General features: G+C 45.6%; 1 protein-coding gene across 7 annotated transcripts in view; it reads left to right on the top strand.

The window, feature by feature from the left end:
* The first annotated feature begins 586 nt into the window (after positions 1-586).
* TNRC6B (trinucleotide repeat containing adaptor 6B) overlaps positions 587-11,292 on the top strand; it is a 250,109-nt gene continuing 239,403 nt past the window's right edge. For all 7 annotated transcript variants that reach the window (XM_079936132.1, XM_079936128.1, XM_079936129.1 and 4 more), the window contains exon 1: positions 587-1,298. The gene's annotated coding sequence lies outside the window, so the exon portion shown is untranslated. The remainder of the gene's footprint in view (positions 1,299-11,292) is intronic.

The following is an 11,292-nucleotide window of genomic DNA, read 5'->3' as shown; positions in this document are numbered from 1 at the left end:
ATGACAGCCTATTCCATAGCTTTAGTCCCCAGCAATGTCACCTCCAGAAACTGAGGAATTTAGGTTCTGATTGAAAGCTTTTGAAGATGTTGGGTTAGCTGATTGGGTACGATTCTAGGCTAAGGGAAAGGCACTAAAGTACAGTGAAAAGAGCGAAGGCTCTGGAGTCAGACAGACCTGGGACCAAATGCTTGCCTACCAACTACATCCTATCTAGGTGACCTTGGGCAAATTTCCTAACCTCTCTGGAGCCTCAGTTTCCTAACTGTAAAATTTAGAGAACGTAAAACTCACAGGTTCAACCGATAGTCCTTGTAAAGAACTCTGCATGGTTGGCACAAAGCGGACATGCAATAAATGGTAATCGTTACTATCGTCAACCACAGGCCAAATGATGGGAGTCATTCAAACTCCCTAGCAAACAATTAACCACAGCACAGCGAATCCAGATCTGACCGACGCGCCTATTTGCCCAATAAGGTACCAGGAAAGAACTCAGTGGAGACACACCAATGGCATTAGCCCTTGTTGTTGGACGGACTTGCTTGCTGTTCCACCAATAGTTTGAAGATTTGACTAGGGAGTGACACGCTGACAGTCCAATGATTCACAACGAGCCCACACTCAGCACTTCGGCGGGGATAAATCAAGGAGCCGGGACGTATAGATTCCGTTATTAGGCAGTACTGGACGGAGAGAGGAGCTTAGGGGAAACAGCGCGAGGGCGAGGCACTAATGAGCTAATAAAAGGAAAAAGACGATGGTTGCGCCAAGTGAGCTCGGCCGCCATCATGCTCTAGTTTCCCCTTCGCCTCTCCGAGTCCGCGACCGAGGAAAAGGTCTCTGGGATGCTGAGGGGGTGTGTCCCCGAATGATTGGCGCAGACAGCTCAGCCAATCGTAGCTCGTCAAACGGAACGCGTTTGACCAATGAGGGGCGACGGCAGCTGGGAGAAATTGGAGGGGCGGAACGGCAGCTTGACGGGCACAAAAGCCAGCCAGTGAGGGCTGGCAGCATCCTCCCTGCGGCCAATGGAATGGGGCTCTGGGCGGGCCCCTGAGTGTTTGTGTTGTGGTTTTGGGGGAGGGAGGCGGAGGGGAAAGTTTGTTTATTTTGTTTTTAGTTTCTGGGGTCCCCGTGTTTCTCGGAGGTGAAGCGGGAGGGAGTGACCCCCCCCGAGCCCCTCAGTCCCTCTACTACGTCGCCTCCATAGCCTGCAGAGAAGCGGGGACCGCGCGCATCGCGGCGCATCGCCTCACAGCGGAACGCCGCGCACTTGGAGCCGGCACGGCTCAGTGGTAAGTGAGGACCGACGGCCACCGCCGCCCTTCCCCTCCCCCGCTCACCGCCCAGTCAGAGCTGGCCGGCCGGGTGGGCGAGGACGCCCGCGGGAGCGCGCGGCGCGGGGTCGGCCTGTCAAGCTGAGGCGCACCGTGTGCGTGTCCTCGCGAGTGAGCGCGCGCGGCGGGGAGAGGGCCGGAGGGGCGTGAGCGCGCGGGGTCGGCGGGGGTGGCGGCGTTGGGCGCGCGCCCCGCGGGGCGGGCGTCTGGTGGGTTTGACCCCGGGGCTGGGAGGGACGCGGGCGACATCCGCTCGCGGGGAAGGGGCGCCCCGAATGGCCGGGCCGGGACCGGCAGACGAGCGCGACTGCGGGCGTCACGCGCCGGCAGGTGTGAGCTGGGGGAGGGCTTCCGGGTGGGCTGGTCGAGTCGAGTTCGCTTCCCGTCGCTGGGGGACCTCGGGGCAGAGAGGGGTCCCCGCGGAGAGCCGAGGCCCGCGGAGGCGCGTCGGGGCCCCTGCCTGGCGGTGGCAGAGGGAGGCGGCAGGCCTCGAAGCCTCCCGGTCCCCACCTGTGTGCAGGACCTGCGTGACGGAGTGAATGCGTTCCCCTGCTGCCGCCCCCACCCCTCCCCCCAGAGCCTTGCGTGTGTGGCCACCTTCGAGAGGCGATTCAACCTCCTCGGGGAAAGGAGGGCGAGGGGAATATCAGCGGACGACCAGCCCGAAGTGTTTCCTGCATTCCCTGGTCCTGCGCCCTTTGGTTTCAAACTAGTGGGTTTCCACAGTGGGCTTAAATCCACTGTAGTGGCTGAAGACACCCAGTAAAGGTAGCCTCTTGTCAGGCTTCTTAAGGACCAGCACATGCTCAGTTCTTTGGGCACCGAGAACTAGTCTGGGTCTTTTCAGGCTGCTTGCTTTCTCATGTATCTTTTGGCTGTTTTATTACTTTTTAGCGTCTGTGCTGGAGGTTGAAGCGAGGGATAAGGTGAATTTCAAGTTGGCCATTTGCTTACAATATAAGCAAAATTATACAACAAAATTGGCCAGAGATGTTTCCCCATGGTCAGTGAGTAAAACGTCATTAATTACTGCCCCCCCCCCCCGCGCCAGCAGTTAAGCAAACAGAAATGGGATGTATAGAAATCTTACATCTTAGCATTTTGTGCAGGTTTAACAATAGAGGCTATTTCCTTCGTAGTTGTGGGGAATTTCAGTAGGATGATAGTTTCCTATTGATTTGGAGAAGCAGCTTGGCTTTGAAACTATGTTTATTCTTTTGGTAGTGTTTTGTAAATGCCTTTTAAAAAGCAGAACTTTTAGAACATTGACAACTCTACACGTGTGCAGTGTCCCACTCGGTATGTAGTAGGAGAGATGTGAATGTAGTAGGTCCATACACTAAGGCAAGTATGCAGATCGCAAATCAGACTGGCTTGTTCCTCTTGGGATGCCGTGATGATAATAATGATGATGCCTTTATAGTTTCTTAGTTGTTGACTGTTTTTAAGTGCTTGTCCCAAACATCATTATTTGAGCAAAATAGTTCCTGATAGGACTTAAGGAGAAAAAATTGCCAAGCTGCTTTTCTAAGGTAGCACAGAAATGTCATGCCCTTGGGGAAAAAAGATTATTTTTTTCTCATTCAAATGGAAGCACTTAAAAATGTTTTAAATCAGAACAATATCATTTCTTCAAATGGTAGTAATAATGTTAAGCTAACTTTTTTTTTTTTTTTTTTGCGGTACGCGGGCCTCTCCCATTGCGGAGCACAGGCTCCAGATGCGCAGGCTCAGTAGCCGTGGCTCATGGGGCCAGCTGCTCCGCGGCATGTGGGATCTTCCCGGACCGGGGCACGAATCCGTGCCCCGTGCATCGGCAGGCGGACTCTCAACCATTGCGCCACCAGGGAGGCCCTAAGCTAACATTTTTTGCGTGTTTTGCATATGCCAACCTGTTTATATTTTTACCTAATTCTTACCTTAAGCCTGCGGGGTAGGTATCATTACTGTTTTTTGAGCCTCCAGAAGCCACAGAGCTAGGAAGTTCAAGGGCATCGGTTTAGTCTTAAGTCTGTTTGGTTTCAAAGCCTGTGCTTGTCCCATTTTGCCCCCTAACTTATCCAGAGGAAGAAATGCAGAGTACACTGAAAAGCAGAGAGGGATGGAAAAGGGAAATGCGACTGATGATTAGGTTCCCCATACCTAACTTAAGAAACTCATTCTTAGTTTTTAGAAATTAGGAACATTTTTACTAGTGTTACATCTAAGCTTTGCTTTAATTTCCTCCTTATTTACTTTTCATAAAGATAAATTAAAATGTGTTTAATTCAGAGGTCAAGGCTTTCAGAGCCCTTCGTGCAGATCACTCCAGTACCTTTGCTGTTGTGATTAATCCTGTGTGCTCTTCCAGGGCCCAGGCGTTATTCACTTTTGTATCCAGCAGGGTGCTTACTGTATAGTAGGAGCACAGTAAATATCAGTTGACTAAGGAACAGAGTTAAAAATGTCATGATTTTGGGTTCATTTTAGCAGTTTTAGTTCAATGGGACGATAAGAAAGTGAACAGCTCATGTGCAAAAGGCATGTTTTAGAAGAATACTTAAATGGAGCAATTCATAGAGTCTGGGAAGTTTGGCTCTGCTAGTTTGCTAATCTCCCACTTCTCATCTGTTTGAGCTCCTGTGCCATTCTGTTCTTCCTTTCACCTCCAGAGTTCTAACAGAGGAGGCTATACTGACTGCTTCCCTTCACTACTTAGTCATCCTTGAACCTTTGCAGCCTGGCTTTTAACCTCACCACCACTCACTGAGGCGTTTTCCAAGGTTGCCATTTAATTTAATGGTTAAATTTCCCAGAGCATCCTTTCGGGCTTTATCCTGTTCTGTGCTGTCTCCCTGTAGCTCAGTCCTTTTGACTACCCCACCCTTTAAAAACATTTTTATTTTACTTTTAAAATAACATATAATAACAATGACTTTTAGTGTGTGTATGTTTCTGTGAATGTTAGTACATGTACAGATACATGTGGCCATCACCATAATCAGGATACAGAACAGTTCCATCACTCCAAAAAGACTCACTCATGCTCTTTCCTTTTTGAGAGCCCTTTTTCCTGACTTCCATCCCAGAGAGAAATTAACTCTAAGGATCAAACTCAGGCTCCTTTTGTTGTCTTTTTTTTTTTCTCTTTTTCTACTCCTTGAAAATGTTATTTACTTTTGGGATTTAAACTATATCACTTCTGTCTGTTAACCTGAGGATCCATGCCTCATCTCTCTTCCATTCTCTAAACAACATCCATATTTACCTGCTGGAATTCTTCCCTAGTCTTTCATACCCGGTATGTTTAGAGTTGTGCCTAACTTTGCCTCCCAGCTAATGGCTCCCAAACCAGCTCTTCCACCAGATTTTTCTATATTTTTTGGTGGTACCGTCCTTCTCCCAGCCTTGGAACCCTGGAACACTTGAAGGGCCTTATATTAAACTCTTACCCCAGACCAGGTATCCTGCTACTCAGCTACGAATGCTGGGTCCTGCCTCTTTGCTGCCAAGCCGGCTTCTGTTCAGTAGGCTGAGCAGAGCATAGGTGGTTGGAACACTTAGAACCCATCAGGATTTCCCTGGTCAAAACCCCTCACGGCTTCCCGTTGCACTCAGACCCGTTTAGGATTTTATTTTTCACCCTTTGAGGCTTCGCAAGATCTGGCCTCTGCCTGCCTCTCCAGCCTTCTCTCACCTTTATATGGCCCACCTGCCTTCCTGACATTCTAACTACACAGCCTTTCTTTCAATTCTTTGAATTACCCAAGCCTTTTCCAGCCGTAAGGTTTTTGTACATACCACTCTCCTGGCTTGGGCTGTTCTTCCCCCTTAGTCTTTACCCACCTGACTTCAGAGTTCAGATGAAATTGTCACTTCTTCAGAGGGTCTTTCCTTTATGACCTCATCCCATTACTCCCATCCACCCTTAATTAGGTCTCTCAGAGCTCCTGTTCTTTCTTCATAGCTCTCACTACAGTTTGTGATTCAGGACCACGTCTGTTTTGCTTCCCATGCCTCCAGAGCCGAGCCAAGTATCAGGCATACCGCAAACTCTCAGTAAATATTTGCTGGCAGTGTTGTAAGTCTGGGCTTTTGCTTTCATAATTTATCGCTATCTTGTAGTTTCTGGTAGCCTTGCTTTCTACTTCCTACCTTCTCTGGACTTGATCCCACTGGTGGAGGTCTTGCCACATAGAGATAGATCTGAAATCACTAAAGAGAACACCGATTTTGTTCTCTTGAATTGCACCTCCGCCTGGGAGCCTTTACCACTGAGCCAGTTGAGGTCTAACCTAAACCTAAACCAGGGCTGGGCTTGCTAGTCCACTGAGCAGTGCACCTTGGTTATCCAGGCTCGTGTCAGTGCTTGCAGCTGTTACTCTTCCCTCACCTCACCCTGCTCTTGATTTCTTCCTCCTCTCTACACCCAGCGTGGGACTTCTAAAGACCTTGTATGCTTTCCAGCTGAGCCTGCTTTACCCTTTGACATTTGCTGGCCTTTTGACATTGACAACTGCCTCTAGTGTCTTGAAGCTAGGGATTGCCCCCACGCTAGTCTTCCTGAAACAGTGCTTTGTTTATGTTTCCTGTCCCCTCCCCAAATCTACCACAAGCACCTAAGTTTGAAAACATTCAATAGTGTTTCATTGCCTCAAGGGATTAAACTCCTTAGCTTGTTGTTTAAAGCTCTCTGGACTAGCACTGTGCAGGAGAAATAGAATGCAAGCCACAAATGTGAGCCACACATGTAATTTTAAATTTTCTAGTAGCCACATTAGAAAGGTAGAAAAAAAGGGTGAAATTGATTTTCATAACGCTTTATTTACTTCAGTATATCCAGAATATTGTGTAAACATATAATCAGTAAAAAAAATACATTGAGGTGCTTTACATCCTTTTTTTCATGTGAAACTCTGAAATCTGGAGGATACTTTTCATTTAATACATCTCAATTCAGACTAAGCACATTTCCAGTGCTCAGTAGCTGCATGTGGCTAGTGGCTACCATGCTGGACAGCACAACTCTAAACCATGTCCTCAACACAGATGGAGGGCTATACCTGGGTAATTGCCACCACTGGCTTTTTGGTAACTCTGTTCCCCTTCCCTACAACCAGCTCCTTATCCAAATATGCTAACCTTCCTTGCTGAGAAACCCGGAGGATCCTAAGACCATCCCTAAACTTCAGTTCTCACCATCTCCTCTGAGCCATTTTAATGTTAATTTTTTCGTGTCATTGTTTTTTCATGTAGCAATTATTTATCAGTTTGTATTATAATCAGAGGTAGTGTTAAAATATTTAATAACTGATAAGGCATAGGTATAGGTGCCTGATGAATTAGAACCAATGGCAACTGTGTTCTCATCTGTGCGGACCTGCTGAATTACGGCTCTTATTGTCCTGGGCTGTGTTATTCTTGGCTTCCTCCATAAGACTGAGTTCCTTGAAGGCAGGCTTTTGTCCTGCTCATTTTTGCATTCCTAAGATGGCTCCTTACCTGGCCTGTAGTAAGCAGTCTGTAAATATGTTAAATCAATGAACAAATGCTACCTTGTATTTTGTTTTATTCTTTCTATGTGCTACGTTTTATCTTTCCAATTAGAAACCAAAATATAAGTTCTTTGAGGACAGAGATCATGAATTATGAAGGACTAGATGGCGGTTTCTTGATTGTCTTCATAGGAGAATTTCTTCTGAATGAAGATTTGCTTTAAAAAAATAACTATGTTTAGATATTGTTACGGGTTTTCAGGCTGGGTCAAAAAATGAGGTTTGACTTTAATGATACTTACTTTCTTTGGTGGTTTGTAAGCTGGCTTGGAAAGCAGCTTCAAAAGAAGAGCTCCTTGGAATTAATGCATGCTCTTCCAGTTAGGGGCATGTTTAGTTACTGGAAAGGCACTGAACTAGAAGTTGAAAACCTGGGTTGGTTTGTATCGTAGACATATGCTTGAGTACCTACTGTGTTCCAAGTACAGGAATGATTGAGAATTCAAAAACTAATAATATGAAAAAAATGCAGCTTTAACACAGAGATGAAATGATTCATTCTTCCTAGGAAGATTGAGTTCCTCTCTGCTCCCTTATACTTTCCTCATTTCTAGCATGGACTACACTATATAGTGTTTCTAGATCTGTCTCTCCCATCAGATTGTGAGTTTCTTAAGAGCAAGACTGTTGCATTCATCTCTGTATGAATGCACACACTGTACTGTGCCTGCCATATTGTAGGCACTCAAAAGTTTGTTGAATAAATATCCTCAAATAAATTTGTTTTGAAGAACCTTAGTTTTTTCTTTTGTAAGTAGAGAATTCTCTGCCTCAGAGAATTGTTGAAACTGCAGCAGGAATAATCGTTTAAAACTACATATCTGTTCTGTGTATGTTATACCTCAAATATACAACATTTAACTGAAAAACAAGTGTAACTGGTCACATTTCTCCCCTACTTAAAACTGTTAATGAGTCCCCAAACCCTGCCATCTGCCCTCTGGAATATAAACTTCATGAGAGTAAGCACCTGTTCTGTCTTGCTCGCTGAATGCCCAGGGAAGACCCTGCCACATTTCCTGTCCTCCGCTTGGTTGCCTATACTCTTGCCACACCGACCTTCTGGTTCCTGAAATGCATATTCCTCCCCACTCAAGGTCTCTTCCTTGCACTTGCTATTCCCATGGTCTGGAGGCCTCCCACCCCAACCCTAGTTGATGCCTCTTCAATCCTCAGAGCCCAGTTTACATGTCACTTCTGTAGTGACTTTCTAAGCATCCCCACCCCAGATTAGGGGATGTGCTGCTTTTAAAAATTCAGAGCACTCAATATAGTTGTAATTAAGTAATCATTTAATTTGTATATTGTTTTCCCTGCAAGAAAATAGCTATGTGAATAAAAATACTTTTTAAAAAAAATAAATTTATTTATTTTATTTATTTATTTTTGGCTGCGTTGGGTCTTCGTTGCTGCACGCGGGCTTTCTCTAGTTGTGGCGAGCAGGGGCTTCTCTTGTTGCGGAGCACGGGCTCCAGGCACACGGGCCTCAGCAGTTGGCTTGCGGGCTCTAGAGCGCAGCCTCGGCAGTCGTGGCGTACGGGCTTAGCTGCTTCGCGGCATGCGGGATCTTCCCGGACCAGGGCTCGAACCCGTGTCCCCTGCATTGGCAGGCAGACTCTCAACCACTGCGCCACCAGGGAAGCCCCATACCTTGTCTGTTCTGTTCACATTTTTATCACCAGTATTTAGCACTGTAAATTGCACATAGTAGGTCCTGAGTGAATATTTTTCAAATAAATTAAGAACGAGAACTAAAAATAGAATTAAAAAAAATCATTTCAGGGCTTCCCTGTGGGAGAGGCCACAAGAGTGAGAGGCCCACGTACCGCAAAAAAAACAAAAACAAAAACAACAACAACAACAACAAAATCATTCTAATGGTTTAAATAAATAAAATATATGGGGGCAGGGAGGGGCTTTCCATTTTAGATTGTCTCTGGGTTCTATTTTTTTCTTAGTTTCTACTTGTAATAGGTAAACATTTTAATATTACAGAAAGAATATTGTAATGAAAAATTTTAATTTGTCTGAAAATTTTATGTGGTCATTGTAGAGTTTTTTTCTGTTGTTGTTTTGGCCATGTTGTGTGGCTTGTGGGATCTCAGTTCCTGGACTAGGGATTGAACCTGGGCCACGGCAGTGAAAGCCCGGAATCCTAACCACTAGGCCACCAGGGAACTCCCCACTGTAGAGTTTAATGAGTATCTTTTTAATCCTTATTAGTAAAAATAATCAGAATGGTTATTCCTTTAAACAATTTTTTTATATGGTCGGGACTCACATGACTGCAGTTTCACTGAACGTTTGAGTGCACACCATGTGCTGAATGCTAGGTTAGCAGCTAGGACTACAAGGATGGGATGAGAAGAGATCTTTGCTCCCGAGGAGTGCACAGCGAAGTGGGCAAGGCAGACACATACACAAATGAGTGCCATTTAGTGCAATAAGTGCTATAGTAGGCATATAGGGGAGGGGGCAGGGGTGAAAAGGAAAGTTGTCCACACGACTGGAGGTCCAGAAAGCCGTTCCAGGGAAGGTGACACTTCCAGTAAGTCATAGAGGAAGGGCATTTCAGGCAGAGCGAACAGCCTGCACAGAGGCCCGAAGGAGCTCATTTAGTATGTGGAGAAGATGGCACAGTGGTGTGCTTTTATAAAGCTGGCGTTGGGGTACAGGGCCAACAGCTGACTTACAGGCTAACCGTGTCATGTCAGACTCAGACTCTTAGATTACACTACATTTCAGAACTGGAAATAATCTTGGAAATAATGTTGTGATTCCGTACATTTGAATTCATAAAGGCATTATAAAGTACCATTCAAAGAAGCTAATCATAAACCAGAATGATGCTTGTTGCTTCTAATTAATATAGTTGCTTGAGTATAGTACCTGTAACCATGCAAATGATTTCAGGTGGAGTTAGAAAGCAGTAACTCATTTAAGCTTATCTAGGAGTGGAGAGTAGAGGGAATGACCTCCAGATTGCCTGAGGCGAGTGCTGATGCACCTCACAGGGCCAGATACTGAACCAGTGAAAGGGATGAAATCAGAAAGGATTACCCAGAAGGACCTCCAGGTACATGGACTGGGAAAGACGACTTCTACAGCTTGAAGTTTTGATTTTACTTATCTGTAAGTCTTTAAGTGGTTCACTGAACCAGCATTAGTTTAATTTGATTCTCAACTAAAAGTGAAGAAAGGAAGGTTCATTGAATGGAAATTTAGTCCATTTTCATTCATTTTATACCTCTTTAACAGCTCTTTGCTTTCATGTCCCCTTCCATTCCTCTTTCTCAGCCCTGTTATTCTTAAGTAGTGCCTCCTTTTCCCTAATTCACCTCAACTCTTGCTATCTTTCATTCTATTATTGTTTTTAAGTACAATTGTGAGATGTCTGTACTTTGTTGGCTAACCAGTGTTTCCTCAGATTTTCATATTCAGAACTTGATAGTTTTCAGAATGAGGTGATTAAGCTCTGGTAGTGCTGATCACATTCAGAAGATGATAATTGACCTGTTACAATGTCGAATGCTACAGATTTCTGTGTGTTTGCTTATTGACCTACATTACAAGGGGCTAAGGAGATAATGGATGGTAGGGAAAGTGATAGCAGTGAGTGTAGTTTAAGATGTTTGGAAAAGAAAGGAAGGAGAAAATGGGAAGCAGGGTGAGGTTGAGAAGGCACAACATCTTAAGGCAAGATAGAAAATCTGTTTAAAAGGTGTAGGAATGAGACAGGAGGGAAGAGGGCAGGGCAGAACCTTTAAAAGAAGGACTTAGCTATTGAGGATGTAACGTAAACTGGTTAGAACTGATTAGGCCCAGGATGGCAGCAAGATTCAACTTCCAGTAGCCCTTGAGCCTCGTTATACGCTCATTGTAAAACATGCTAAATGACACACCCATGGGCACCATGACAGTTCTGAGGCTGACCATAAAAGGGCAAAAAGTAGGTGGTGGCCCAATTCCTGCAAGTCCCCGCCCCTTCCCCCCAAAATAGTTGGACTAATCCTCCCACTCATTAGCTTATGAACCCAGTCCATAAACACTAAGCACCCCATATTTGGGGGCTGCTCTCGCCTTTTGAGACGGCCCACACTCTGTCTGTGGAGTGTGTTTTTCCCTCAGTAAACCCGCTTTCACTTTCCTGTGGCTCACTCTTGAATTCTTTCCTGTGCGAAGCCAAGGAGCCTCACTTGGTGGCCTGTCCCAGGAACCCGCCCGAGACCTGGGACATGACCATCCTCTCGTGCCCCGTTTTCCTACAACCTCTTTACAGAGGATACTAATAAATCTATTTCTTCCCTGTCACTTTGCCTCTCGCTGAATTCCTTCTGTGCCAAGTCATAAAGAACCTGAGCTTCATTAAGTTCTGAGATGAGTTGTGTGGTTTCAGTTGGAAGATTGTGGGTTCAAGG

This window comes from Stenella coeruleoalba (assembly GCF_951394435.1).
Source record: "Stenella coeruleoalba genome assembly, chromosome: 11".
Taxonomy (NCBI): Eukaryota; Metazoa; Chordata; class Mammalia; order Artiodactyla; family Delphinidae; genus Stenella; species Stenella coeruleoalba.
The sequence above is the reverse complement of the archived record's forward strand: the minus strand, read 5'-3'. Positions and strand labels throughout refer to the sequence as shown.